Below are 12,008 nucleotides of genomic sequence, written 5' to 3' on the forward strand. Positions count from 1 at the left end.
AAAGAAGGCAGAGGGCTGAAGAATTGATGCCTTCAAACTGTGATGCTGGAAAAGACTCCTGAAAGTTCCTTGGACAGCAAGGACATCAAACCAGTCAATCTTAAGGGAGATCAACCCTGAATATTCACTGGAAGGACTGATGCTGAAGCTGAAGCTCCAGTATTTTGGTCATCTGATGCAAACAATTGATTCATTGGAAAAGTCCCTGACGCTGGGAAAGATTGAGGGCAGAAGGAGAAGAGGGTGTCAGAGGATGACATGGCTGGATGGCTTCACCAATGCAATGAACATGAACTTGGGCAAACTCTGGGAGATGGTGAGGGACAGGGAGGCCTGGTGTGCTAGAGTCCATGGGGTCACAAACAGTCGGACATGACTGGCAACTGAACAACAACTACATGGACATGGATGTTTGGGTTGTTTCCAGTCTTTGACTATAATGACTGGTGTCACACATATGTCTGCATTTCTGTTAGATGTATACTTAGGAAGTGGAACTGCTAGTTCATAAGGCATGCATATCTTTACATTTTAGTTGATGCTGATGAACAGTTTTCTGAAGTGATTATTTCAATATGTACTCTCACTAGTAGTCACTCTACATCCTTGACAATACTTGGTATTGTCAATCTTTTTCATTTTATTTATTCTGGTGTAAATGATATTATGGCTTTTATTTTATTTCCCTGATTAAAAGGTTGAGTACTTTTAATATATTTATGAAACATTTATTTATCCTCTTGGAATTATCATCTTTTTACTTGTGACCATTCTGGTAGGTGATTTACTTCCTTTTATACTTACTAAAAATATATTCTACCTTTAAGATTCAGCTCAAATATCACCTTTTTCATAATGCTTTTCCCATTTTATATGCCTCATAAATGTCTCCTCAAAATTATCATAGCACTCGCACCCAATTATATTTCACATTTATTTGACATCTATTTTCATGCATTACTGGGTTAAACTGTTAAGGCAATACCAGATTTGTGTCATGGGCCTATCTTCTTGTAATTACCTCTTTTACTTGGCTAGAAGCTCTTCAAGGACAGAAATTCTACCTTGTTTAATTCTGCACACCCTTCTCCATTTACTATTCCCACACTTATAGAGTGACAAGCACATAGTAGCTTCTCAATAAACATTTGTTGAATTAAATGCATGTTATTGAATATATGACACATTACTTTGTATCTACACAGGACCTCAGCAAATGGTTGATAATGTCAAATTAATGCTAAAATACATTTTGTGTGGAAAGGATTAAATCAAGTCATTGAAAGCTTTTTGATAGCCGTTAGGCTCAGAACTAGACTTTGGATTCAGTTTCCTAGGCCAGAAGGACAGGGGCAATTTTTCTTAGGTACCTGCCATGCTCCTAGGATGTCAGTTTCATGGGAGCAGGGACTATTATCTCCAGTATCTAGAAGGATGCCTAATGCATGGTGGGTGCTTAATTATTGACTGTCACATGATTGATCAAGTCACAAAGTGGCTTGAGCCTCCACCGTGTATCCCATCCTGTCCTGATGTTTAAAATGCTTTATTAATGGCTGGTTCCTTCAAGTTATGCTCTTTCAAAATAACAGTGCCCAAAGAGATGTGACTCACTTAACATTTCACATGCATATTGTGATTGGCTCTTCACAAAACAACTTCATGTCCAGTATCCCCTTTGATCTGTACAGCAGTTTTCTGAGGTAAGTGGGTCAGGGGTTATCATGCCTGTCATGCAAAGAAGAAACTGAGGCTCAGAGAGGTGAAATTATTTTGTTCCAAGTTACACAACTAGGAAGTGAAAAAGCCAAGACTTGAACTCTTGTTTTCTTATCTCCATCCAGAAATTTTCCCACCACAAATGAATTTATCAGATTGGTGAAGGCTGGGATAGTTGAGTTCCCTGGGGGTGTGAATGGAGTGAGAAAGAACTACAGAGAAAACAACAAAGGGGAAAAAGTATCCTGAAGAGAGAAGTGGGGAGAGACAGTTGAAGATGAGTCTGATGCTGTGGCTGGTCTGTACTCTTTCTACTCATTGCCTCAGTGGTGCCAGTTTTACCAGGGTGGCTAAGTCCAGTACCTGTATCAGTAGAGCTCCTTCAAGGTGAACACTTTCCTAGCTGTGAGGTACAAATCCAGGGGATACTTATGAAAGAAACAACATTTTAGGCCTTCTTCCTTTTAGGTTTTTGAAGCTTTTGGAGGGTATGTGGGGAAGCAGAGATGATGGTAAACATGGCCCTTAAGCCCATGCCAGCCAATCAGCAACAAAATCCCTATGCCCAGTCCAGGTTTCTGGGGAAGCACCAGAACATGTATGATGGGGCTGGGAATGGATCCCTAACTTCTCATCCAACTATGGAAAGCCAAATACAGTTATCAGAATCAGGACTTTCCTGGTGGCTCAGACAGCAAAGCATCTGCCTACAGTGCAGGAGACATGGTTTCAATCCCTAGGTCGGTTATCAGAATCGGACATTACTAATCAGTTACAGACCCATTTCCAACACTTTCTTTTTGAAGTGCCCCATGAACAAGTCTGGGTAGGGGAGGAGTTTGGGAGGAGCCACAGCCCAGCACTAAATACTTTTGGAGTTGAGTTTTCTGGTCACATTCAAGTTATGCTCTTTCAAAATACCAGTGCCCAAAGAGATGTGACTCACTTAACATTTCACATGTATATTGTGATTGGCTCTTCACAAAGCAACTTCATGTCCAGTATCCCCTTTGATCTGTATAGCAATTTTCTGAGGTAAGTGGGTCAGGGGTTATCATGCCTGTCTTGCAAAGAAGAAACTGAGGCTCAGAGAGGTGAAATTATTTTGTTCCAAGTTACACAACTAGGAAGTGAAAAAGCCAAGACTTTTTCATTCCTGTTTGGAGAGTGAGTCCTGTATTTGCAACCAATATGAAGGAGTAGGGTAAAGGAAGGAACATTGGTGACAAATGTCAGTGGTTAAAAAAAGCAAAAGACTCTATGGATATGGCCTTGCAACTCTAGACTTCGAAGGGTATTTAACACCTATCAGTCTCCACGGTTGAGAGAAGAGAAAATCAAGCCTTTGGACTAGGGCTTCTGAAGTTGTGTAGGGCAGGGCTCGTGCCCACTGTCCTCCCCCTCCCCACTTTCATCAAGCCTTTCTCTGCTCTTGCAGCAACATACGTTCCCCATCCCAACACTCTAATCAGCTGTTTGCTGAGATGTTTCACCCACTGGATTTAAGCTCCTTTTTATCTTCTCAGGCATGTAATAGGTGCTCTATAATTTCGTGTTGTGTGTATGAGCAAATGAGACTAGGATTTAGAAGATGAGACCTCACAGGTACTTGACCTAGAGAGACATGGGAAATCATTGTACCCCACACCTGCCTTGGGACTCGAGAGTCACAGGTTCTGTAGCAGTCCCGTTTCAATAAGCAAATAGCATTTCTTCTTCTTCCTTTCCTTCCTTCTTTCCCATGGGGGATTCTGGATAGTGAAGGGGCTTCCTAATAACCTTGGAATATGATATAGTGAAAGGAACAAAGGACTGGGAGTCAGTAGACTTGGGTTTAAGTCCCAGCTCTGTCACTGTGTGACCTCAGATAACTCCCTATCCCTTCTGGGTCTTTTAGTGTCTTTCTCTGACAATAGAATGAACTAGGACAAGTACTTTCTCAACTGTGTTCTTTGGTGCCATAAGGTCATTTCCTGAAGTGCAATACAAGGACAAGTGACAATTTTCAGATCAGATCAGATCAGTCACTCAGTCGTGTCCGACTCTTTGTGACCCCATGAATCGCAGCACGCCAGGCCTCCCTGTCCATCACCAACTCCCAGAGTTCACTCAGACTCACGTCCATCGAGTCAGTGATGCCATCCAGCCATCTCATCCTCTGTCGTCCCCTTCTCCTCCTGCCCCCAATCCCTCCCAGCATCAGGGTCTTTTCCAGTGAGTCAACTCTTCGCATAAGGTGGCCAAAGTACTGGAGTTTCAGCTTGAGCATCATTCCTTCCAAAGAAATCCCAGGGCTGATCTCCTTCAGAATGGACTGGTTAGATTTCCTTGCAGTCCAAGGGACTCTCAAGAGTCTTCTCCAACACCACAGTTCAAAAGCATCAATTCTTCAGTGCTCAGCCTTCTTCACAGTCCAACTCTCACATCCATACATGACCACAGGAAAAACCATAGCCTTGACTAGACGAACATTTGTTGGAAAAGTAATGTCTCTGCCTTTGAATATGCTATCTAGGTTGGTCATAATTTTCCTTGCAAGGAGTAAGTGTCTTTTAATTTCATGGCTGCAGTCACCATCTGCAGTGATTTTGGAGCCCAAAAAAATAAAGTCTGACACTGTTTCCACTGTTTCCCCATCTATTTCCCATGAAGTGATGGGACCAGATGCCATGATCTTCGTTTTCTGAATGTTGAGCTTTAAGCCAACTTTTTCACCCTCCACTTTCACTTTCATCAAGAGGCTTTTTAGTTCCTCTTCACTTTCTGCCATAAGGGTGGGGTCATCTGCATATCTGAGGTTATTGATATTTCTCCCGGCAATCTTGATTCCAGCTTGTGTTTCTTCCAGTCCAGCGTTTCTCATGATGTACTCTGCATAGAAGTTAAATAAGCAGGGTGACAATATACAGCCTTGACGTACTCCTTTTCCTATTTGGAACCAGTCTGTTGTTCCATGTCCAGTTCTAACTGTTGCTTCCTGACCTGCATACAAATTTTCCAAGAGGCAGATCAGGTGGTCTGGTATTCCCATCTCTTTCAGAATTTTCCGCAGTTTATTGTGATCTACACAGTCAAAGGCTTTGGCATAGTCAATAAAGCAGAAATAGATGTTTTTCTGGAACTCTCTTGCTTTTTTGATGATCCAGAGGATGTTGGCAATTTGATCTCTGATTCCTCTGCCTTTTCTAAAACCAGCTTGAACATCAGGAAGTTCATGGTTCACATATTGCTGAAGCCTGGCTTGGAGAATTTTGAACATTACTTTATTAGCGTGTGAGATGAGTGCAATTGTGTGGTAGTTTGAGCATTCTTTGGCATTGCCTTTCTTTGGGATTGGAATGAAAACTGACCTTTTCCAGTCCTGTGGCCACTGCTGAGTTTTCCAAATGTGCTGGCATATTGAGTGCAGCACTTTCACAGCATCATCTTTCAGGATTTGGAATAGCTCAACTGGAATTCTATCACCTCCACTAGCTTTGTTCATAGTGATGCTTTTTAAGGCCCACTTGACTTCACATTCCAGGATGTCTGGCTCTAGGTGAATGATCACACCATCGTGATTATCTGGGTCGTGAAGATCTTTTTTGTACAGTTCTTCTGTGTATTCTTGCCACCTCTTCTTAATATCTTCTGCTTCTGTTAGGTCCATACCATTTCTGTCCTTTATCGAGCCCATCTTTGCATGAAATGTTCCTTTGGTATCTCTGATTTTCTTGAAGAGATCTCTAATCTTTCCCATTCTGTTGTTTTCCTCTGTTTCTTTGCATTGATCGCTGACGAAGGCTTTCTTATCTCTTCTTGCTATTCTTTGGAACTCTGCATTCAGATGTTTATATCTTTCCTTTTCTCCTTTGCTTTTCACTTCTCTTCTTTTCACAGCTCTTTGTAAGGCCTCCCCAGACAGCCATTTTGCTTTTTTGCATTTCTTTTCCATGAGGATGGTCTTGATCCCTGTCTCCTGTACAATGTCATGAACCTCATTCCATAGTTCATCAGGCACTCTATCTGACAGAATGTGGTCCACTGGAGAAGGGAATGGCAAACCACTTCAATATTCTTGCCTTGAGAACCCCATGAACAGTATGAAAAGGCAAAATGATAGGCTACTGAAAGAGGAACTCCCCAGGTCAGTAGGTGCCCAATATGCTAGTGGAGATCAGTGGAGAAATAACTCCAGAAAGAATGAAGGGATGGAGCCAAAGCAAAAAGAATACCCAGCTGTGAATGTGACTGGTGATAGAAGCAAGGTGCGATGCTGTAAAGGGCAATATTGCATAGGAACCTGGAATGTCAGGTCCATGAATCAAGGCAAATTGGAAATGGTCAAACAAGAGATGGCAAGAGTGAATGTCGACATTCTAGGAATCAGTGAACTAAAATGGACTGGAATGGGTAAATTTAACTCAGATGACCATTATACCTACTACTGCGGGCAGGAATCCCTCAGAAGAAATGGAGTAGCCATCATGGTCAACAAAAGAGTCTGAAATGCAGTACTTGGATGCAATCTCAAAAACGACAGAATGATCTCTGTTCGTTTCCAAGGCAAACCATTCAGTATCACAGTGACCCAAGTCTATGCCCCAACCAGTAACACTGAAGAAGCTGAAGTTGAACGGTTCTATGAAGACCTACAAGACCTTTTAAAACTAACACGCAAAAAAGATGTCCTTTTCATTATAGGGGACTGGAATGCAAAAGTAGGAAGTCAAGAAACACCCGGAGTAACAGGCAAATTTGGCCTTGGAATACGGAATGAAGCAGGGCAAAGACTAATAGAGTTTTGCCAAGAAAATGCACTGGTTATAGCAAACACCCTTTCCAACAACACAAGAGAAGACTCTATACATGGACATCACCAGATGGTCAACACTGAAATCAGATTGATTATACTCTTTGCAGCCAAAGATGGAGAAGCTCTATACAGTCAGCAAAAACAAGACCAGGAGCTGACTGTGGCTCAGACCATGAACTCCTTATTGCCAAACTCAGACTGAAATTGAAGAAAGTAGGGAAAACCCCTAGACCATTCAGAGACAATTTTAAGTGCTATCAAAAATAAATCTTAAATTTCAATAGTTGTGGATGTATTTTAATATGAATTAGAAAAATATGCTTAGGACATTAAATCTATATTATGTAGTATGATGCTGGATTTATTTAAGAAAAAATGAGTCAATTTAAAGAAACATATTAAATAAATATTATCACACTGGCTGGTAGATAATGCATAATTATATAGGCGCTCTGAGTAGGACTGAAGGTTGGACCACACTGCCCTACAGTTCTGAGGCATCTCTTCAGGCTAAGGTTGAGCTCAGGTCCTCCCCCTGACAACCATCACCACTATCCTTTAATCAAAAGAGTTGCATCTTATTTAAAGAATGAAAAAACAAAAACAAATCTCCAAGCCCCCGAACCTGGCCTAGGTGATCCTCCAAGGGTCCCCCAGTGCAGACATTCTAACATTCTAACACAACAGCCAGACCTGGATATTCTGTTAGTCCAAGGAGTAACTTGATGACTATGTCTGAATCATGTGATTTGAAAAGCTGCCCACTTTCCTGCAGTGCACTTCAGACTCCAGGGCAAAGTTATCAGAAGAAATTTGGAAGCCGCCATTCAAAATTAGTTTTGAGGGGGCAGGGTGGTGGTGTAACAGTCTCCAAAGCCCAGCTGCCCCCTAGTGGCCATAGGATAGGCATCAATGTGCATGGATAGTGAGATCCTTTTGACCCAGATTGGCATCCGTTCCAGAGCACAGTGGTTTTCAATAAACCTCAGAGACCATGGAGGACAGCAGTGCAGGGCTGAGAGTGGAGTATGAAAAAAATCTGAGAAATCTTTATAGCTCTGGCTGTTACACCTGAGTCAGCTATATACTGCGTTCAGCCCCCAAACCGAATGATAGTAAGACTCACTAAACCCTGGACTTAACCCAACATTCAGACAGTTTGCTTGACTCCCAAGTCCATCTCAAGAAGGGACTATTGTTATTTGACCAGGCTCATCTTCCTATCCTCACATGTAGTCTTAGAAGCAGCTCCCCAGTCAAGGAACCACTTGCTATTTCCACAGCACTGAGAGGCCTGTGAAGGATTTAATACCTTGCCACATAATTTCCATCAGTTCTCATGCATCCATGATATTAAAAAATGGTGTTTTCTCAAATTTATGCAATGTGCTTCACAAACATGTCTTAAAGAAAAGTTCCCTAGTCTGCTTCTCTAACCAATACCCTCTGTCACCCCTAAAAATTGACTATTTGGAAATTCTAGAGCCACTTCAGTCCTTGGATTGCAAGTAGCGCTCATAACTAGCAGGGGGATAGTATTTCAAGAATTAGGATAAATCAATCACTGAAAATTATGTAATAGGGCACTCCAGGTATACAACCCTCCCCAAAAGCAACAACTAAGCTAGAAAAACTATCAGAATTAGCTTTAGAAAAGCTCTGCAATCTAGTAAAAAAAAAAAAAAAAATTCCAATGGGACTTAAAACAAAAATTTGCTAAAGAAAGATATTGCTTTGTAGTAAGAAAGTGCTTGGAGAAGGCAATGGCAACCCACTCCAGTACTCTTGCCTGGAAAATCCCATGGATGGAGGAGCCTGGTAGGCTGCTGTCTATGGGGTCACACAGAGTCGGACACGACTGAGCGACTTCACTTTCACTTTTCACTTTCATGCATTGGAGAAGGGAATGGCAACCCACTCCAGTGTTCTTGCCTGGAGAATCCCAGGGACGGGGGAGCCTGGTGGGCTGCTGTCTATGGGGTCACACAGAGTCGGACACGACTGAAGCGACTTAGCAGCAGCAGCAGCAAGAAAGTGCTATGGTGTTTTAAATCATTCACTTACCATCCACCACACCCCGGATCAGCAGCAGCTGTGAGGACAGTACCTGGAGCAACTGATGAAAGTTGATAGTCCCAAAGGGAGCAATATGGACCTTACTTTTAAAGAATTGTGCTATAGATCTCAACCTGTCTAGAGGCTCCCTTAGGAACTGGTAAAAAGGTTTCTTTTTATTTTGCTTGACTCAAAGTCTCCACTAGAGTCAGGTAGTTTCCAGGGAGGATATTACCAAAAGTCTTTAAATACAAAGGTATTGGGCACAGTAGCCTGGAACAAAGGACAACATAGACAAACAATAGATCTAGAAGCCTGGGAAGGAAGAGACTGGACAGGAGATATATGTGAGAATAAAAACTATCAAAAGGTTTTATGGGGGAGAACAAGATGGAGGAGGAGTAGGTGATCATGGAGTACATCTCTCTCCATGGATACATCAAGAACACACCTTCAGACAGACACAGAATTGCATGCAGAACACCAGTTGAGAGCAAACAGGAGTACCTGACCAGCAGAAAAGAATATATAGACCCAGGCAAAACTCGAGATCAAGCCCTGAGCCTTTGGAGTGGGAGCACTGACTCCAAGACCCTAGACCACCAGAGAACTAACTCTAGGGGGTATAAAATAGTGAGAATTCACACAAAGGAAACCACTGGAACACAAGACTTGACATCACCCACCACCAGTAGCACCCTGTGTAGGACACCTCACCTAAACAACAAATAACACAAAAATACAAACCCAATCACCAACAGACAGGATTACCAGCTCACTCAGCCTTGCCCATCAGAAGAAAAACAAACAAACAAAAACTCAGCACAAATCTCACCCTATAAAAAGCTTACAAAAACCACTGGACCAACCTTAGGAAGACAGAAAACAAAAGGAAGAAAGAATTCAACCTTGAAGCCTGGGAAAAGGAGACCTCAAACACAGTAAGTCAAAAAATAATAATAGTAATGAAAAGGCAGAGAAATGCTACACCAATGAAGGAACAAACTAGAAACATAGAAGTCCAAATAAATGAAGAGGAAATAGGCAAACTACCTGAAAAATAATTCAGAATAATGATAGTAAAGATGATTTAAAAAAAACCTTGAAAGAAAAATGGAGAAAATGCAAGAATCAATTAACAAAGACCTGGAAGAATTAAAGAATAAACATACAGAGAGAAACAACACAATTACTGAAATTAAAAATACTCTAGAAGGAACCAATAGCAGAATATCTGAAGCAGAAGAATGAATCCGTGATCTGGAAGATAAAATGGTGGAAATAACTTCTGAAGAGCAGAATAAAGTAAAAAGAATGAAAAGAACTGAGATAATCTCAGAGACCTCTGGGACAATATCAAAAGCACCAACATTAGAATTATAGGGGTCCCAGAAGAAGAAGAGAAAAATAAAGCTTATATGAGAAAATTTTTGAAGACATTATAGTTGAAAATTTCCTCAGCATGGAAAAGGAAATAGTCAATCAAGTCCAAGAGGCACAAAGAGTCCCATACAGGATAAACTCAAGGAGAAACATGCCAAGACACATACTAATCAAACTAACAAAGACTAAACACAAAGAAAGAATATTAAAGGCAGCAAGGGAGAAGCAACAAGTAACATACAAGGGAAACCAAATATGCTTAACAGCTGATATTTCAGCAAAAACTCTGCAGGCCAGAAGGGAATGGAAGGATTTATTTAAAGTACTGAAAGGGAAAAATCTACAACCAAGGTTACTAGGATCTCATTCAAAATTGATGGAGAAATAAAAAGCTTTTAAGACAAGCTAAAGTTAAGAGAATTCAGAGAAGAGCATTAGATGAGATGGATCTCATTGATATCTTCAGGACATACCATCCAAATGCAAAAGAATACACCTTCTCAAGTTCACATGGAACATTCTCCAGGATAGACCACATCTTGGGTCACAAATCAAACCTCCAGTAAATTAAAGCTGAAATCAAACCAGCTTTACAACAAGTGTTAAAGGAACTTACATAATCAAGAAATAAAAGAAAAGAAGATCTACAAAATCAACCCCAAACAATTAAGAAAATGGCAATAGGAACATACATATCAATAATTATTTTAAATGTGAATGGATTAAATGCTCCAACCAAAAGACACAGACTGGTTGAAGGGATACAAAAACAAGACCCATATATATGCTGTCTACAAGAAACCCACTTCAGACCTAAAGACACATATAGACTGAAAGTGAGAGGATGGAAAAATATATTCCATGTAAATTGGAAGTAAAAGAAAGCTGGAGTAGCAATCCTCATATCAGATAAAATAGACCTTAAAATAAAGATGATAACAAGAGATAAGGAAGGACACTACATAATGATCAAAGGATCTATCCAAGAGAAAGACAAAACAATTGTAAATATCTATGCACCCAGCATAGGAGCACCTGAATACATTAGACAAACACTAACAGACATAAAAGGAGAAATTGACAGTAACAAAACAATCGTAGGAAACTTTAACACCCCACTCACACTAATGGACAGATCATCAAAACAGAAAATTAATAAGGAAACACGTCTTAAATGATACATTAGATGAGATGGATCTCATTGATATCTTCAGGACATACCACCCAAATGCAGAAGAATACACCTTCTTCTCAAGTGCACCTGGAACATTCTCCAGGATATACCACATCTTGGGTCACAAATCAAACCTCAGTAAATTAAGAAAATTGAAATTGTATCAAGCATCTTCTCTGACCACAATGCTATGAGACTAGATATCAAGTACAAGAAAAAAAAAAACTGTAAGAAACACAAGCACGTGGAGATTAAACAGCACGTTTCTGTGTAACCAACAGGTTGCTGAAGAAATCAAAAGGGAAATGAAAAAATTTCTAGAAACAAATGACAATGAAAGCACAACTCAAAACCTATGGGATGCAGCAAAAGCAGTCCTAAGAGGGAAGTTTATAGCAATACAATCCTACCTCAAGAAACAAGAAAAACACAGAATAAGCAACATAACTTTACACCTAAAACAACTGGGAAAAGAATAACTAAAAAACTCCAAAATTAGTAGAAGGAAAGAAATCATAAAGATCAGAGCAGAAATAAATGAAAAATAAATGAAAGAAACAATAGTAAGAATTAATAAAACTAAAAGGTGGTTCTTTGAGAAGATAAACAAAATTGACAAACCTTTAGCCAGACTCATCAAGAAAAAAAGAGAGAAGAATCAAATCAACAAAATTAGAAATGAAAAAGGATAAGTTACAACAGACAATGCAGAAATACAAAGGATTATAAGAGACTATTATGAACACCTATATGGAAATAAAACAGATAACCTGGAAGAAGTGGACAGGTTCTTAGAAAAGTTCAATCTTCCAAGACTGAACCAGGAAGAAATAGAAATTATGAACAACCCAATTACAAGCACTGAAATTGAAGCTGTAATAA

The sequence above is a fragment of the Bubalus kerabau genome, chromosome X (assembly GCF_029407905.1).
Source record: "Bubalus kerabau isolate K-KA32 ecotype Philippines breed swamp buffalo chromosome X, PCC_UOA_SB_1v2, whole genome shotgun sequence".
NCBI classification, from domain to species: Eukaryota; Metazoa; Chordata; class Mammalia; order Artiodactyla; family Bovidae; genus Bubalus; species Bubalus kerabau.